The following is a 13,213-nucleotide window of genomic DNA, read 5'->3' on the forward strand; positions in this document are numbered from 1 at the left end:
TTCACAGCCTGTAGACCTTTGTTGTCGTCCACCAACGCCAACATCAATTGTATCAGGCAAGTATCTGTCACAATCATCAACAACATATCAAAACGAGTACCCAGCAATGGCATTCACTACCCCTATTATTTAGAACATCCATTTAAATCTTCAAATAAGTTGGACCCCAATAATGAGTAAATTAAAACTGTCGAGAGTAATTTTATGCAGAGTGCTACTGTTTTGAATGGTTAAGTTCTCTTGCCATTATATGCACTTGCAGATTCTCACTTTAATAATCAAAACATAAGAGCGGGAATTAAAGTGCTTTTGACGACGTGCGACCCAGAGCTTCTAAGATATCGCTTCCACTAAAATAACGAAAGGACAGGAGCGGCTGATGTAGGTCCCACCTCTACCCTTCTAGATCCCACAAAAGTGAAATCCACCCCAATCTTTCTCCCTCCGGAAAATTCTGGTATGATAGTGAGAAAGCTAGAGTTCTACGGAGATAAAAGTCTCCATTAAATCACTCAACAATTAAATGAAAGTTGAACCCTGATGTCTTCAGGCCAAAAAAGATTAGAACCCTGACATCCTTAACTTATTGGCATAAAGAAATGGGCATCACATTTTTGCAATTAAATGCGGAAATGCCAACTCCTTGCCAACACCGTGCCATAGATTGGTACGGCTTTTGACAAAATGGATTTTTGTAGTCATATATTAGGAGCATTTGCATAATTTACAGAGAAGAAACCAAATTGATGATTTCCACTTTATCATAGCCATATTAGTATGGCTATTTGTTCTTCAACTAGCACCCTCAGAAAAGCTGATATTATGCAGCACCTTCAGACCAATTAATGTTCCGGTAAAAATATACTGGTCATACCTTATTACCTAGTTGAAAGTAAGAAAGTATACTTCAAAGAGAACAAATCCCTCACTTAAAAATGTCCTGTTCACTCTTCTCTTTCTCCTACTCTTTACTCTTATTATTCTTCCCATAGTAAAGTTCAATGTTTCTAAACACCAGACTCATTATTGAATTAGGATAAGGACCAGTACACGGATGCAATGGTCCAACGGCAAGGAAACTGGGGACGGACCATTCTTTTAAATATATATCATACTTTGCATATACATTAGCAGATACAAAATATTAAATAATTGGATACCAGATATTAAAACATTTTGCATATAATAATAAATCTACACGAAATGGGTTGGGTAGAGTCCACTAAAAATCATTAAACTCCATTACAGAATGCCAAAACAGTAATCAGATGAAGAAGATCAAAACTGATTTTTTACTCATTTTGTTAGTTGTTTTACTCTCGCTAATCTTTTGACAAGTCAGTTTTTAGCGTGATAAAACCATGACTGATTCACTGGTTCTCTGTCTGATTTTTTAACCATGGTAAAGTTATGCGCATGTCACAAAATAATCACATGCAAAACATAAAGATTCAAATATCAGAAATACTCACACTTCTTCTTCAGGTTCATTCTTGAGTGCATTTTTGGCTATACACTGGAAAGCAGCCTCTACATTAAATCCTTCTTTAGCAGAGGTCTCAAAATATGGTATGTTTCCCTTGGAAGCACACCATGCCTTTGCTTTCTTCTCAGAAACCTGCAACAGATATGGAAGATATTGCAGTCAAGTAAAATCAACAACCACCAAGACTCTCCAAAAACCGAGGAGAAAAAGTGCTACAAATCTTCTAAGAACTCCATCAGGAGGTCTATCCAATCCGGATAACTTAGTTATATGGCTATTTTCATGAATCAAAAGAAGCAAACATGCCATGAAGGAAGGGAGAAGCAACTTACAACTCGGCTATTACCACCATCAACATCTATTTTGTTTCCCAAGACAACAAATGGGAAGTTTTCTGGGTCAGATGGACTAGCCTGCGAAATCAATTGCTCGTCAGAACCATTCATTGTTAATTTAATTATGCTAAATTTCTCACTATCCTGAAGCCCGAAGATTAGCAGCCACCTGAATAAGAAATTCTTCACGCCAGTGGTTGAGATTATCAAAAGATTTCATGACATTTACATCATAAACAAGGACACAGCAGTCTGCACCGCGGGTAGAAAGCAACACCAAGACTCTGAAACCTCTCTTGACCAGCAGTATCCCAAATCTGCACGTACAGAGACATTCTCAATCTTGGAATTTTATATGCAGATGACAAACAGTGAGAAAACTTCATACAATAGTCTCTTTTCTACATACTCCAAAATATGATTAAAAATACATCATAGGTCAGAATACGACAAGTCATTAATACATTACACAGTCCAAGTTACATACATCCAAGAATCCTAGATCAAACAAAATAGTCAATATTTGAAACATTGATTTCATCATACCAGAATTGTGACCATTGACAAGCCAAACGATTTCATCCTCAAGCTTGTATTACAACAAGGATAGAAAAGGTCATGCAAATAAATTCTTATCTGCAGAGCTGCCAATCACTAGTAAATCACTAATGTGGGTGCTCCACAAACAATTGCAAGATAAAAGAACGTGAACAAAGGAGGAAAAAGTCGAAACATTGAGAGCACAAACATATAGTTGTTTAACTTTGAATGAGAAAACAATTTTCCTTGAGAAACACGCAGTGAATCAAAAAGAGTAATTTTAACTTTTAAGAACTAACTCAACATACGACCACAAGCTGAGTCAAATAGATAAACTTAAAGGGCATAGTAACATTTTTTCCAAATGACACATTCACCCTGCAAGACTGTGCAAGCTCCCAGCAAGAAAAATTCTACTGAGTCAAGAAAGTTTCTCATATTGTTATTCAAAAAGGTATTTGCATTTCCATGTTCCTCACCTGCAATGTGAACAGCCTATCTTCAAATTGAACTTCCTTGGTGAGAAAATCAGCACCAATGGTGGCCTTATATTGATTGCTGAACTTACGATTCACATACCTAGATACAAAAACAAATAATGATCGTACCAATACAAGTACAATTCAAATAAAAGGAATACTAATCAAATACTTCCAACAGTTAGGAAAAAGGGTTTCGGGCATACTGGTTCATCAGTGATGTTTTACCAACCCTGCCAAAGTCAAGGAAATCCCAATTAGCAAAGAAAGCGAGGTGATTACCTCAACAAACAATCGAATCCCACTAAGGTCGTCAGTTATAAAACATCGGTATGCAGCACCTTACCGCCAATGATATATAATAAACCGTTTTTCTGATATTATATATCCACTAAATCCTAGAAGATATTTCCTCAAACAAAATTTTATAAGCCAAACACAAACTGGTTTCCAATGAGAAGTTCTTATAATTTCAGGATCTTCAAGTATTTACTCATTGTTTTATCACAATTCAAATGGAATCGCAAACGATAAGAAGGTGCAGTCTAGCAAATTCGATTAAGTTTTGCTCACAAATGAGCAACAAGCACAAACTTGCCAAAACAAACCATATCAGAGGATTCAATAACATTATGCACCCCAGGAAAACAAAATAATTGTAATAATCATTTTTCTTTATCGCTCATGCAACCACCCATTTGTCGACCAAATTCAAAATGACATTTAAATTGAAAGATACAACAGAGGCTTACCCGCTGTCTCCGAGGATTATGACCTTCAATAACATTCGCCGGCGAGACGCCATGGATCAAAACGATGAGTGGAAATTTTACCTGAAGAAGAATAAATTACTCCGAAAAATTGGAAGACAGAAATTGGGATTTGTGCCTCAGAAGAAATCTTTTGATGGACAGGGGGAGCAGATGAATTTAAATGGAAATCATTGTACCAAACAATCTATGCATTGCCAGCCACGCCACGACCTAGCAGGACTGTTCGTTCCCCAAAATGCCCACCGTTTGAGTATAATCACGCTTTTGACGACCTTTTTGTTTCCACCAAGGGGGAAAAAACGTAATTTCCTTTTAGCTAGTTTTTATTTATAATCAAAATGTTCTCGGGTATAATTTTTAATTTTAATTTCTACATATGGTTAAAATGTTTTTCTAATTAAGTTTGAGAGTATGTATGCTTTTTTTAGACAATTATATATACTTTTTTATATTCAATTGTTACATTTTTGTCATTCATTCATTGATTTCCCAATAGCATTCATTTTATAAAAAAATATGCTTTGAAATTAAATAATAAATTAATAGTAAATTAATCTTGTTAAATTATTTTATTGTTATATATTGGATTCTTCTAGTGGATAGGATAGAAAAATATCTTTAAATTAAGAATTTGGTTCGTTTTGCTAACCCAATTATAATTTTATTTTTTTAAGTTTACTACTTTAATTCAAAAAGTGACACTAGCTTAGGCTCTGGCTAATCGGATTAAGCCAGACCAGTTCCCATAAGGGTAAAGTTTTTATAAGCGTAATTTTTTAACATTCACAAGGCCTATACTTCACAGTTCACACCTTATTTATTTGAAATAGGTGTTGAACTATCTAAACAAATTTTAATTAGTAATTAGTATATCTGATTTTTAATATATTACCTCCGGTCCTTAATATAAGATCTTGTTTGATTTTTGTTTTGGTCCTAAATATAAGATCACAATTCACTTTGTCTCTTATATTTATGCATTTTTTTCTTAAAATAATCCTTCTAACAATGGTAGTTCTAGCCAATACACTTGATTAGCAAGGATATTTTAGGAAAGACAACACATATTTATTATAAATAATTAACTTAACTTCTTTCCTTAATTTTCTTAAATTAGTTAACTAGTTCTTATAATGAGGACTGGAGATAGCAAGAGCTAGTTGACTAATTTGAATAGATTAAAGAAATTACTTAAGTTAGTTATTTGTAATAAATAACTGTCGTCTTTTCTAAAATATCTTTATTGATTAAGTGTATTAGCTACAATTATTATTATTATTATAAGGGCTACTATGAAAAAAATAGATGAATATGAGAGGCAAAATAAACTGAATTCTTATATCTAGGATCAAAATTAAAGTCAAACGGCTCTTATAAGTATCAAGTAGTATAATTGAAATTGTAGTTTGACTTAATCATATTTAATCTACTCAAAGTGCTTTTGTCGAGGATAAATTTATTTGAAGTAATAATGTCGGCAAGCATACCTGTATATGCCTAGAATCAGAATCACCGTATCTCATTCAAAATTAACATTTTAAATAGTTGTGAGGTGACAATATATTCCTTGACCGTTCAAGGTCAAAAAAAAAAAAAAATCCTTGATCGTTTTATTCATAATATAATTATTGATTAACAAGACAAAGCATTAATCTATTTCGTATTGGCGGAAAAAAAAGGGACATCAATCTATTTCTCATTTTATATTTGAAAATTATATTACAAAGGGCAAGACTTTTTTTTTTGGGTATATCCAGAGTCTCTCCAATTCATTTTGGATTTGAAACTAATTTTTATTCAGAAAGGATAAGACTATTTTTATGGAGTAATATTTTCTTTGGTGAGTTTTCAGGATTCATAGTTTCATAGAAAACCAAAACAATTAAAAAATCACACTTGTACAATGGACCAGCGAAAATCTTCCAAACAAATTATATATATATATCAGTTATATATTACTAATTATTGTCTTTAATATAAAATTTGCTTAACTAATTTAGATAGATTAAAAAATTAATTAAATCAGTTATTTGTAAAAAAGATATTATTGATATCCCTAGATACAAACTCTCTTAACATGTGCAAACAGTGCAATCAATAGGAATGATAAGTATGAGGCACATGAGGCACAAAATGATATATTATTTCCAATTCTTAATATAAGAGCTAGATAATAAATTTGGGAATATTAAGAAAATTAGTTAAGTTGGTTATTTGTTACAAATATGTGTTGATCTCCCTAAACTATCATCTTCAATCATGTGCATTAGATGGGAGATAAAGTAAATTGAGATCTAATATTTAGAACTAAACTTAACTTTCAATTAGTTTTTATATTAATAATTGAAGGTAGTACTTAAAACCAAATTCAATGATAAATTAACTCTTAAATTACTGGGTGGAGGTAGCACTCAAATATAATGTTTATGTCAGAACCTCATGTTTGAAAAGGAAACCTGTACATTAGATCTATTCATTCAAGTTTCATGCGTATTTGAATATTCTGGTGGCAGAACTAGTGGAGGTGGAGTGAAGTTGCTGATACTCACTGGTCTACACGCACATATAATATTAGAAAAAAATTATAATAAGGTCTCATCTAAAAAAATTAAATATTTTTTTTTTGAAATTATCAAATTATTCTAAAATCTCAAGGGATCTTATTACAAAAGATTTATTTGTTTAATTATCAAATTATCTTTTTTTTTTACGTATGTATTGACAATTGAAAGAGCAATCATTAATAATTTAAGGTATAATAATTAACAATTATTGTGATAAGTATTAACAACATATTTTCTTAGCACATCATAAAAATATAATGCGTGAGTTGTCAATAGCTAGCGATAGTTGTTAATTGTTATGCCTTAAGTTGTAAATGACTACACTTTTAGTTTTCAAGACATACTTTTTTTAAAAAAAAAAAAAAAGATAAAGACAATTTGCTAATTAAATAAATGAAATTCTTACAATGAGGTCCCTTGGACTTCACATTAATTTAATGATTTTAAGAGATTTTTTTATATTTAATTTTCTTAAGTGAGACCTTATTGTAATTTTTTCTCCGGCCATCTTCCTCATGCACCTTCTTCAGGTCTTCGCTGTGTTCTCCGTCAGATCATTGTTATCCAGTCAAATAACTCCTTCTAAAGCTTGAACCATCTGCTTCGTCACATTAATTACATTCAACTTTGTTCTTTTCTTTTCAGAATTAAAAAAAAAAAATTCTCGGATGGTCAGCTTCTATGTTGGAATCACTGAATCCCAAAAGTTATAAGGCATTCTAATTAATTTCTATATGAATTTAACTATACTAGCTTGAAAGCATATATATATGTGTGTGTGTGTGTGTGTGTGTGTGTGTGTGTATCACTAACTTGGCTCATTCGAGGACCACTCGTGGCTTAATGGCGGACGCAATTTGCAGCACAAGAAACCATTCCAAACATTCCTTCAACCTCGTAATCATTATGTAACTTTAAATCAGCAATACTTTCAAAGCTTCTGTTTTCTGGAGCTTTGGAAACTAAGGGCGTTGCCTGTGATTTATAGCGTTTATATCTTTCAGTGTACTACACCACAGTTATATCAGATTTATCTGTTAAATTTTGAGACACAGCTGATAGCTCGGCAAGTAAGGTTTGCCAACTTCGATCTGTCTATGCATAATTGGTATCTTCAACCAGTTATCATTTGAAATCTATCTCAACTTGTTATAATCATTAGTTAGCGGTAAACATCCTCCTCTGGATATGGTTCTGCTTATGAACAAAAAATTCTATTACAGGAAAGCATAGAAGCCGAAGAAAAAAAAAAATTCCAATTTTGAAGAGTGAAAAATTCGGGGAAAACAAGGTTTTTGTTCCCTAAAGTTTTGGTTAATTTGGATCAAGGTCCTGTGGTTTTATATTATTAATGAATTAAAACTCGAAAATTATGGTAACTTTGGCCAAGATTCATAAAAATCTTCGTAGGTGGCATCTTCCTTGGCTTGACGAAGAGAAATGCCTTGTGAAATCACCTTCTCACTCTTTATTAATGATGAGCCATGTTTTTGTATAGTAGAGCCACGAATGACTTGCCATTTGCACTTAAGCGAAGGTGTTGGGACTCATTTGAAAAGTGTATGTGATTGGTCGACATGAATTAGCCCCAACCATACTGTAAGTTGGCCCAACTGTATTCTCAAAGCCTCAAACTTCATGGGTTCGTATTTCATAATGACCTGCTACGTACTATGAAATTTAATCAAAGTTGATAATAATTTAAATGATGTTTTTTCAGTTAATCGCTGAGGCGTCAGATAAAGCTTTTGTAGCGGTGTGAAAAAACTACATACCCTTGATCCAAATTGACCAAAAACTATGCTTGTCCCAAGAGTTTTTAATGAACATTAATGCAGCACAGGTTACTTGGGTATCAATGAGGTCAGTTTCTGTAAGAGGGAAAATTAAAGAAAGATGGAATTATATCAAAGAGAAATACTACCTCCAGTTCTTAATATAAGAGCTAGTTTGATATTTAATTTAGTTTCAAATATAAGACCTCAATTTACTTTGTCTCTTATATTTATATATTTTTTCCCTAAAATAGTCTTTATAGTAGTTGTACATACTAAAAGTTTTATCAAATGATAGTTCTAGCTAATACATATAATTGTTAAGGATATTTCAGAAAAGACAACACATATTTATTACAAATAATTAACTTAACTTATTTCATTAATCTACTTAAATTAGTCAGCTAGTTCTTATATTAAAGTTAAGAAATAGCACCATAAAGTATAAAGTACAGATCCACTCCACCATACCGCCGTTTGGAAAAGTTTCAGTAGTACCAACAGGTTTTCGTCCAGTAATCAACTCCAAGAGCACAACACCAAAGGAGAAGACGTTTACTTTCTCTGTGGGTATACCACTAGCTGCATATGCTGGAGCTAACTATGTGTTCAATGAAATTTCACAAATTCGTTGTAGATTGAAATAAACAGTGAATATGTTAAATGGAAGTATCAATGTACTTAACGGTGAGATTCAAAACAAAATATTATAAAAGACTAAGATTTACCTTATAATAACTTCACGTTATTCGAGTCATGACCTTGACTCTAATGAAAATCTGGCGAGTCCAATATCTGCACCCTGATTAATAGATAGGACCACGTGTTGAGTTGTCATAGTATTACATACTACCCGTTCTTAATATAAAAGTTAAATAATTAATTTGAAGTTTTAAGTTTGAGCAACAGCAGATTTTTCAACTTACTCATTCATTCTAGTTGTGGAAGTGATGTCTAAGGGTATGTTTGGATTGGTGGTGGGTAAAACTGACTTCTTGTATAACTGACTTTTATAACTGAAGTTAGAGTAAAAGTTAGTTAGTGTAATGCTATTTATGTTTGGATAGGTGCTTATAAAAAGTTAGTTGGAAAAATTAAAAGTTGTTTGGATTATTAATGAAAAAGTAAGTTTGGATGTAAAATGACTTAAAAGGATATGAATTATATTAAATAATACATATTTATATTATATGTATATAATGTAATAATTTTAAGAGAAATACTAAAATTAATTGTGAGAATGACTTAAAAGGAGTCCAAGTATTATTGAAAAATTTGTAAAATATAACTTGTCATATTTTAATTAAAAAGCTAATTTTAATAATTTTTTATTTTGATGAGTCAAGCATAAAAATCAAAATGAAAATAAAATTATAACTTTTAATTAGTGAATTGTTTTAAATTTTTTGGGATAGAATATTAATTATAAAAATAATAGTGACTAAAAATGAAATAAAAACAGTAACAGGAACTTTATTATTCGTGAAGAGAGGGGGAGAGAGAAATGATATGTGTGAAGGAGAAGATGGGCATGTGAAAATTCTTAACACCGGATAGTGACGCTAACGTGAGAAAAGTAGCAAAAAGTAGCGTTGGCTTTATCAGGTGATAAGTTGGTTTTGAGCTTTTCTAGTAATGTTAACCCAAACGAGCAAAAAATCACAAATGAGCTTCAAACCTTCGTTTCACAAATTCCTAGACACGTTTGGGTCTTTAAACGGTGATCTAAACATGCTCTAAACAGTTTCATTGAAAAGTTTGAAATCTTTCACAAAATCTCATTCTTTTTACAAAATCGAACTCTGTATTTAGAAAATATTTTTAATGTTTTAAAAAAGAAAAAAAATTCTCAAGATGAAACATGACTTTCAGTGGTTTGTAATTATTTTAAATGACCCTGATAGCATATTTAAGGTATCACGGAATATATAGCCTGCACCACTTATTTACTCCTCTGGTTCTATTTATGGGGCAAAGAGAGAAGACATTTTTTGTTTTTATTTATAGGGCCGGCACTGAGATAAATTTTTTATATGGATGTATAATTTTACTTTTCATTTATTATTGTGTTGACTTTCTTTGCATGAGGTATAATTTATATTAAATAGGGATAAAGTTAAAAATTTATTAAATTTTAAATGAGAGTTAATAAATTTTAAAGTTTTTCATAGTCTATATGAAACATGCTAGAAATGTCTTATAAATAGGACTAGAGGAGTAATTGTTTGTCATTAATCATAAAGCATGAGGTTAAAAGAGTTTGAGTCTCCAACATCTCTTAACGTTGTGGATTTAATTAGGCTTTTTTTGGGTATTAGCTGACCAAATCAAACTATTATCATTTCCATTAGTTGTGAAAAAGAAACACCAAAATAAATAATTATTTTCATACAAAAATGCTGGATGTTAACATTTTATTTATTTATTTATTAGAAGGGCGGACCCATCTTATCTTTATAATTTGTCTAACCTAATCATCCAACTTAATGTATGTTTGGATCAACGTCAGTAAAATTACAATTTTACGCATTGAAATTAGAGTATGAATCAATTACTATAATGTAATACGAGTATATATATATATTTTAAAAAAATTAATTTTGCAACTTGAAATTGGTAAAATTGTACTGGAGTCTCATGAAAAACAAAATACTATAAAAAATTTCCTTGAAACTTGGTGAATGCATAAGAGCCTCAAAGAAACCTAATTGCAGTAATAAAAAAGTGAATAGAACCTCTTACCCCTGCTATTAAGACGCGAAAATCGCCAAGAAGTTTGAAACCCTATTCCATTTGAAACCCATCGACTGCTTCTCTCTCTAACTGGAACCAATAAATTAGTGAGTTTACATTTGAAATCCATTCACAACTTACCTAAAATCTCCTACCATTGCCAGAGTCATCGAAGTCTTCCTCGTCGCGTGGAGTTCAGAGTGGTTGCAGTGAAGAATATAATCGAAGTCGTTGAAAGCATCGTTGAAGTGGTTGTAACGAAGCTCCTCATCTCTGTTCATGGTGTTCAAAGTGAAGTGGGCTTGTAATCTTTGTCACGGTGAGTAGTTGGGCACTCCATTTTCGTGTTAATCTTCTTTTGGTCCTCGTTTCTGTCTCTATCCATGCTTGTCCTGGCTCTGTTCATCCGAATTTCATTGATTTGTTGGTTGTGGTTTTTGGACGTGGGTTTGGTCTCTTTCCTTTTGCAAACCTGGGCAATTTCAGTACTCTCAAGTTCGTAAGTTCCTTTTTTTTTAACGGAAGCAAATATTCCTTTTAAAAAGGCATGCATCTAAGTATCACTGACTTGAACACGCTGTTGTGCTAACCCTTGAAAATTCATGGTTTCCTATATATGAATATTATGATAAAGAGTGTCAAATACTAGCTGCTGCATGAGAACGATTGCGACCAGCTTCAGAGAATATATGTCTCATAAAACCTTAAAATAGAGAAGCACTAGAACTGATTGATTTTATCATAGGCATCAACTAGCGAAGATAAGTTTAAAAAGATTCTTTCATATTTAAGAATGAATGATATAAGTTATCGGTTGGTTTAAATGAATGATGACTAAAATAAAAATTTATGAAATGACAAAATTTAGGTCCGTTTGTTTATATGTCCAATTGTCTAATCAAATCATAGCATATGACTTGTTTTCTAATAACAAAATTCACATGGAGAAATTTTCAAAATTCTGTTGAAAGAGTATTATTAACAGTAAAAATAACACAAAGCAATTGGACCAAGGGGATATAAGTAGATGGACATAAGTTTTGTCCGAAATATATGTGTATATAATTTGATATCTTTAAAAATATTGTTCAAAAATTAAAAAGCACATTATAAAATTGTGTTCATGTTGTAAAGCTCATTAAACAATTCTGGGCAATAAAAAGCAAATAAAAAAATATAATAAAAAGAAAGTAACGAGGAAAAAAAAAAAACGTGGGGCAAGGAGCAACAACGACAAAACAAATCTAAAAATATAGAAATATTAGGTTTTTTTTGGGTTAAAAAGAAAAACAAACTTCGCCAGCCTTTACCCATGCTCATCCTCTCCTTTTCTAATATCGACCCATCTGCCCAAAAGGCAAAAAATAATGGATTCCTCATCCTTTTTTTAATGCGTCGGCCTTACAATCTGTGCATTATATATATATATATATATATATATATATATATTTATATTAGATCTTAAAATTAAATCTCTCCAACATTAATTAGGTCTCTAACCATATATGATTATGTGTGAGCCGAAAAAATTAATCCTTACCCAGAGAACCCATGATTCAATGACTGAGGATGAATTATTCTTGTTACTTGATTATGATTTATGTTCTATATATTGTCCTTGCAGGAGTTGTCCGAGCGTCATGTTCGTTATAGCTTTACCATCCATTAACATTTTGCAATTAGTGTCCAATGATTTCTTTATGACTGTCCAAAAATGATCCAAGAAAGAGACAAACGAGTATGTGTTATATATATTAGATTATATATGAATTTATAAGTAAAGCAAATCAATTAGTTGGGAGAAAAACGATAAAGAGAAACACCTTAAACTAATTTAGCAACTTCCTTAATCTTTTCAAATTAGTCAACTGGATCTTATATTGAAGATCATAGGCAATATAATACTAACTAGCTGATTATAAATATGAGAGAATATTATATAATTGTGTAAGCGGAGCCTGACCATCTTTGGATTGGAAAGCGAAATGCTTAGAAGACAGGAAAGCAGAAAAGGTTTACTCGCTGGTTGGTTTGGTATGGTTTGCCAACCATGTGTGTTTGTGTGCGTGTGTGTATATATAGATGAAAATAACTGTTAAAAGAAGAAAAAACTGCATAAACCTAAAACTAAATTCACAATCGAAGCTCAATCCTTCCCTCACACACCAGCCTCTTCTTCCTGCATCTTCCCCACACATATTGTTTAAAAAATTGACGAAAAAAAAGTTAAATTGAATTTGAACCATTCAAAATCAAGTTTAATGGTCTAGGATAATGTAAGTATTCTATATTTATCTTTTTGATGAGTATTCTAGAATGTGCAATGTTTTTAGAAACCCTTTTGGTTAAAATGCAAACTAATATTAGACTAGTTGTCTTAAAAGCTACAAAAATCCGCTCTAAGCTTTTCTAATCATGACTAAAGGTCTAAAATCATCAAAGTAGTCAAACAAAATTTTCATCTAATTTGCGAAGGATAAGAAAATATTTATATCCCTAGAATCGGTATCACAGAATCTTATACATTT

General features: G+C 31.6%; 1 pseudogene; it reads right to left on the minus strand.

Annotated features, from left to right (window-relative positions):
- Positions 1–3: 3 nt before the first annotated feature.
- LOC114747731 (ras-related protein Rab7-like) lies at positions 4–3,790 on the minus strand (annotated as a pseudogene).
- Positions 3,791–13,213: the final 9,423 nt, after the last annotated feature.

Source organism: Neltuma alba, unplaced genomic scaffold (genome assembly GCF_004799145.2).
Source record: "Neltuma alba isolate B1F8T4 unplaced genomic scaffold, ASM479914v2 tig00005425_pilon, whole genome shotgun sequence".
NCBI lineage: Eukaryota > Viridiplantae > Streptophyta > Magnoliopsida > Fabales > Fabaceae > Neltuma > Neltuma alba.